The sequence below is a fragment of the Apium graveolens genome, chromosome 5 (genome assembly GCF_009905375.1).
Source record: "Apium graveolens cultivar Ventura chromosome 5, ASM990537v1, whole genome shotgun sequence".
NCBI classification, from domain to species: Eukaryota; Viridiplantae; Streptophyta; class Magnoliopsida; order Apiales; family Apiaceae; genus Apium; species Apium graveolens.
The window spans coordinates 174,399,875-174,406,347 of NC_133651.1; the positions used below are offsets into that span (position 1 = coordinate 174,399,875).

The 6,473-nt window shown below is 40.2% G+C and overlaps 1 non-coding gene across 1 annotated transcript; it reads right to left on the reverse strand.

Annotated features, from left to right (window-relative positions):
- Positions 1-2,543: 2,543 nt before the first annotated feature.
- Positions 2,544-2,650, reverse strand: LOC141662481 (small nucleolar RNA R71). The gene has a single exon (XR_012550596.1). It is a non-coding gene; the product is annotated as a small nucleolar RNA R71 (small nucleolar RNA).
- Between the last annotated feature and the right edge of the window lie 3,823 nt (positions 2,651-6,473).

Below are 6,473 nucleotides of genomic sequence, written 5' to 3' on the forward strand. Positions count from 1 at the left end.
TTGTACAATGCATACACAATACATACACAACTTATATAATTTTAGTAGCAGGATATGTAGTATTGCATATATAACTAATCTATAATTCAAAAAATGAAATTAGTTATTACTTTACATGAAAAGTACAACCATAGTAATTTTAGGTACATTTTAACAAAAATTTATAAAAATCTTGTCAAATTAAAATGAATACAATAATATAAATATTAAAAATCTAAATATAATTATCTAAATAAATCAATATACATTTATCGATAAATATAACATATTTATTTGCGATATATAAATAATCTCTCTAAGTGAATATACATTTTTTATCACAAGCTTATTCATTGAAAAGGACTCGTTACAGAGTTTATGTGCTAGTGCAAAAGAAGATAATGGAGATTATAGATGTGACATTTGATGATGATAAGTCTATTGATAAGTGGCATTTTATACCACTTAGAGCGTCTTAAAATGGCTTAAATTGGTGTCTTGAAATCAAGTATTTTGTGTATTTGATGCGTTTTTCTAGTGTTTATGCATTTCTGGGTTTTAGTTGCATTTCGGGGGAGGAATCATCAAGAATAAGCCTTGGCATGTGTTCACCATTGCGAGAGGAAAGAAACGGGCAGATTACGGCGAAGAAACGGAGCGAAATCAGAATTTTTCCAATAGAGGTCTGAGCGCCCGCTCAGCATTGTTGAGCGGCCGCGCAGCAAGCTGAGCGCCCGCTCAGCTATGTTGAGCGGCCGCGCAGGGTTGGGGAAAAAAAACAAATTATTTTAGGACTTCTACTTCTGTTTGGTTTCCACTTCTATGTAATCTGAGTTTTATGGGACTATTATATAAGTAGATTTGAGACGTTTTCACAAGGTGGGAAAAAAGAAGATTGTGTTTTTACGCAAGGAGCGAAGGAGATAAGGAAGAAGACCGATTTAGCACATCGCAACGAAGAGGAAGCATATCTTCTTGTGATTCTTGTTTCGTTGTAACATTGGATGCTAGTTTTCTTGCTTTGAACTTATTTACTCTTGTGACGTACTCTGTTTTAATATAATTAGTTTAGTTATTATTTTCTTGTGTTTGTTTATCATGATTTCATATGAACCCATGATGACGATAAGTGCTATTATGGGCTAATCGTGATCATGGGGTTGCAACGGATTTATTATGGAATTCTTTAGTTAATTGTTTAATACTTTAGTGTGTGATGATTGCATGATATCTAGCATTGGTTGTGCGTATTCGTCTTATGTACGTCGCGAACATATAAGATAGGGTGTTAATCTCTTGTGAAGCGACGGTGGATCTTGAGATTTAGAACTTGCCATGCTAGCATAGGTTCATGTACGTTGTGCATGATTAGTGGGTAACTCTAACAGTTTTATTTGCCCTATGTAATCAAAAGGAATAACTTGTGCTTAAATCGTTGTGTTGTCAATTTCTGTAGACATATGGGAACTCAACATAATTGATGACTATTCAACTTCTATCTTAATTGTGGATGCTTGGTAGAATGGTATTAGTACAATGAAAGTTGGCTTTTATCAGTTTCGTGTTATTCGATTAATATCATCATTGTCACATGCTAAAGGTAATAACAATGGCTATAGAAGGAAGTAATAATGAAGTTGTGATCTCATGAGTGTTTTATTATTGATAAATTGAAGTGTTAGTTAAGTGATTAATTAAGTAATTAATTATAGTTAATATTTAATCAACAATTTTAAGTGTTATTATCTTAACATTGAGAAGTAATCATACATTGGTGAGTGAGTTTAATTAGACAATAATTTAGTCTGAGTCTCTGAGGGAACGAACTAGAAAGTATTCTATATTACTTGCGAACGCGTATACTTGCATGAATATTAGTGCGTGTTTTCGCCCTAACAAGTTTTTGGCGCCGCTGCCGGGGACTCGGCGTATTTGTTTAATTTATGTACTTACCATCATTGTTCATTAGGACTCAGTGATTAGGACGTAGTAGTTACTTATTTTTTCCGGTTGTGTTTCAGGTACTTTAGCAAGCGTTTATGCAAACTCATTCTCGTGCTTGCAAGAGGACTTTAGATACAGCTGAGGAGACAGACGAAGTTCTTGATATTCCGGAGAAGTTAGATTTTGAGGATTCGGATTCAGGAACTGAGCAGAAAGAACCAGTAAATATGGGAGATCGTATTGTTCAAGCTGATCCAGCTCTTATGGATTTTTCTCGGCCTAAAATTGACGACATTCAGTCAAGCATCCTTCATCCGGCTATTCAAGCTAACACCTTTGAAATCAAGCCGGGCACTATTCAGATGGTGCAGAATTCTGTTTCTTTTGGAGGAGCGGCAACTGAAGACCCCAACATGCACATAAGGAATTTTGTCGAGATCTGCAGTACTTTTAAGTATAATGGCATGACTGATGAGGCTATCAAGTTGAGGCTTTTCCCATTCTCACTGAGGGACAAGGCTAAAGACTGGTTACATTCTGAACCAGCTGGGTCCATCACTACATGGCAAGATCTTGCGCAAAAGTTTCTGGTGAAGTTTTATCCGATGGCAAAGACTGCTGCTATGAGGAGTGCTCTTACTCAGTTTGCGCAGCAACCTACAGAATCTATGTGCGAGGCTTGGGAACGATACAAGGAAATGTTGAGAAAATGTCCACATCATGGAATGCCGGATTGGATGGTGATCACTGGTTTCTATAATGGTTTGGGTGCCCAATCTCGGTCCATGCTCGATGCAGCAGCTGGAGGCGCCTTATGGGCTAAAAGCTATACTGAGGCGTATAATCTTATAGAGATGATGGCTGCAAATGAGCATCAAAACCCAACTCATAGGATGACGTCAGGCAAGGTAGCAGGTATTCTGGAAGTTGATGCAGCCACCGCTATTGCAGCCCAGCTCCAAGCGCTATCAATGAAGGTTGATTCTCTGGCTACGTATAGAGTTAATCAAATAGCTATGGTTTGTGAGCTTTGTGCAGGTTCTCATGCTACGGATCAGTGTTCTCTTGTCAACGAATCTGTTCAGTATGTGAATAATTATCAGCGATAACAGCAGCCTGTGCCAGCGACCTATCATCCTAACAACAGAAATCATCCAAATTTCAGCTGGGGGAATAATCAGAATGCTATTCAGCCACCATATCAGCAAGGAGTGAGTAAACAGTTTAACCCACCTGGATTCCAGCAACCACATCAGTATGCTACAAGGCAATCATATCCTCAACAGGGAAGTGCAGCTGCACCTACTAGTGCTGATTTTGAGGAACTTAAGCTGTTGTGCAAGAGTCAGGCGGTTTCTATCAAGACCTTGGAAAATCAAATCGGTCAATTAGCCAATGCAGTGCTCAATCGTCAACTTGGCACTCTTCCCAGTGACACGGAAGTACCAGGCAGGAAGGAAGCTAAAGAGCAAGTCAAGGCTATTACCTTAAGGTCTGGAAAAGTAGCTGATGCTGAAAAGGCAAAAGAAGTAGAAGCTGAAATTAGAGGTGAAGAATCTAAGCAAAAGGAGAAAGCGGCGGAACCAAGGAAGACTACTGTTGAACACACTCTGCCTGAGGCTAATACAGGGGAGAAACAGCTCTATCCTCCACCACCTTTTCCTAAGAGATTGCAGCAACAAAAGCTGGATAGACAGTTCGGGAAGTTTCTGGAGGTGTTCAAGAAACTTCACATCAATATACCTTTCGCTGAGGCTCTGGAACAAATGCCCAGTTATGCGAAGTTTATGAAGACTATTCTTTCAAGGAAGGTGAAACTGGATGACCTTGAAACCGTTGCTCTCACAGAAGAATGCAGCGCTGTTCTGCAGCAAAAGTTACCACCAAAACTGAAAGATCCAGGAAGCTTCACCATTCCTTGCACCATTAGCAATCTGACTTTTGACAAGTGCCTTTGTGATTTGGGAGCAAACATTAATCTGATGCCGTTGTCGATCTTTAAAAAGCTGGATCTGCCTGATCCAAAACCCACATACATGTCGCTACAATTGGCTGACCGATCCATTACTTACCCAAGGGGCATAGTTGAGGATGTGCTCGTCAAGGTGGATAAGCTCTTCTTTCCAGCAGATTTTGTTATTCTGGATTTTGAGGAAGATAAGAAGATTCCCATAATCTTGGGAAGGCCTTTCTTGGCTACTGGCTGTACCTTGATAGATGTGCAAAAAGGGGAACTTACTATGCGGGTCCAAGATCAGGATGTGACATTCAACATATTCAAGGCAATAAAATTCCCTACAGAAGATGAGGAGTGCTTAAAATTGGATGTGATTGATTCTGCGGTTACTTCGGAACTCGATCACATGCTAATGTCTGATGCATTGGAAAAGGCCTTAGTGGGGGATTTTGACAGCGATGATGAAGATAGCAATGAGCAATTACAATATTTGAACGCTTCTCCCTGGAAGCGAAAGCTGGACATACCATTTGAATCTCTTGGTACTTCTGACCTCAAGAACGCTGAAGGGAAGCTCAAACCATCAATAGAGGAAGCACCTACCTTGGAGCTCAAGCCATTACCTGAGCACTTGAGGTATGCTTTTTTAGGTGATTCATCTACGTTACCTTTTATTATTTCATCTGACCTTTCAGGTAGTGAGGAAGACAAGCTCTTAAGGATTTTGAGAGAATTCAAATCAGCTATAGGATGGACCATAGCAGACATCAAGGGGATAAGTCCTTCATATTGTATGCATAAAATTCTGCTAGAGGAAGGTAGTAAGCCAACTGTGGAACAGCAGCGACGACTGAATCCCATCATGAAGGAGGTGGTGAAGAAAGAAATTCTGAAATGGCTAGATGCAGGCATCATTTATCCTATTTCTGACAGCTCGTGGGTGAGCCCCGTACAATGTGTACCTAAGAAGGGAGGTATCACTGTGGTCGCAAATAAAAAGAATGAGCTCATCCCTACTCGAACAGTTACAGGATGGAGAGTATGCATGGATTATAGAAAATTGAACAAAGCCACAAGGAAGGATCACTTCCCTCTTCCATTTATTGATCAGATGCTTGACAGATTGGCGGGTCATGAGTATTTTTGTCTTCTGGATGGTTATTCCGGGTATAATCAGATTTGTATTGCACCAGAGGATCAGGAAAAGACTACCTTCACTTGTCCATTTGGCACGTTTGCTTTTCGCAGAGTTTTGTTTGGGTTATGTGGTGCCCCGGCCACCTTTCAGAGATGTATGATGGCTATATTCTCTGACATGATTGGAAATAACGTCGAAGTGTTCATGGATGACTTCTCCGTCTTTGGACACTCATATGATGAATGTTTGAATAATCTGCGCGCCGTACTCAAAAGATGCATGGAAACTAATTTGGTGCTCAATTGGGAGAAATGTCATTTTATGGTGCGTGAAGGCATTATTCTTGGGCATAAGGTCTCTAGCAAGGGTCTGGAAGTGGAATAGGCCAAGGTGGGAGTCATTGAAAATCTTCCCCCACCTAATTCTGTGAAAGGAATCCGTAGTTTTCTTGGTCATGCGGGTTTTTATCAGCGATTCATCAAGGACTTTTCAAAGATATCTAAGCCGTTGTGCAATTTGCTTGAGAAAGATGTGCCTTTCAAATTTGATGATGAATGTTTGGCAGCATTCGAGACTCTCAAGAAGAGTTTGATCACTGCACCAGTTATTACAGGACCAGATTGGACAGAACCGTTTGAGATGATGTGTGATGCAAGTGATTATGCGGTAGGTGCAGTTCTGGGACAGCGCAAGAAAAATCTCTTCCATGTGGTCTACTATGCGAGTAAGACTTTAAATGGTGCCCAATTGAACTACACCACTACTGAGAAGGAGCTTTTGGCTATAGTCTTTGGTTTTGAGAAATTTCGATCTTATCTGCTTGGTACGAAAGTAACAGTATTCACTGATCATGCAGCTATTCGCTATCTGGTTTCCAAGAAGGATTCGAAGCCGAGACTCATTCGTTGGGTGCTTTTACTTCAGGAATTTGAGTTAGAGATCAAAGATAGAAAAGGTATTGAGAATCAAGTAGCTGACCATCTCTCTAGTTGGAGAATCCCGATTCTACTTCACAAGATAGGACGTTAATCAATGAATCTTTTCCGGATGAGCAGTTGTTTGCAATTCAGGAGGAAGAACCATGGTTTGCAGATATTGTAAACTATCTCGTCCGCAATATAATGCCTCCTAATTTGACATCCGCTCAAAAGAAGAAGTTTCTGCATGAGGTGAAGTGGTTTATGTGGGATGAACCATATTTGTTTAGACAGGGAGCTGACCAGATCATCAGGAGATGTATCCCGTTCTGTGAGACGGAGGGGATATTACGAGACTGCCATTCCACGGTTTATGGTGGACACTATGGAGGTGAGAAGACGGTAGCTCGTATTCTGCAAGCAGGTTTTTTCTGGCCTACTTTGTTTAAGGATGCTCATCAGTTTGTCTTAAGGTGTGATCATTGCCAAAGAGTGGGAAATTTGTCAAGGAAGGATGAGATGCCATTAAATGTGATGC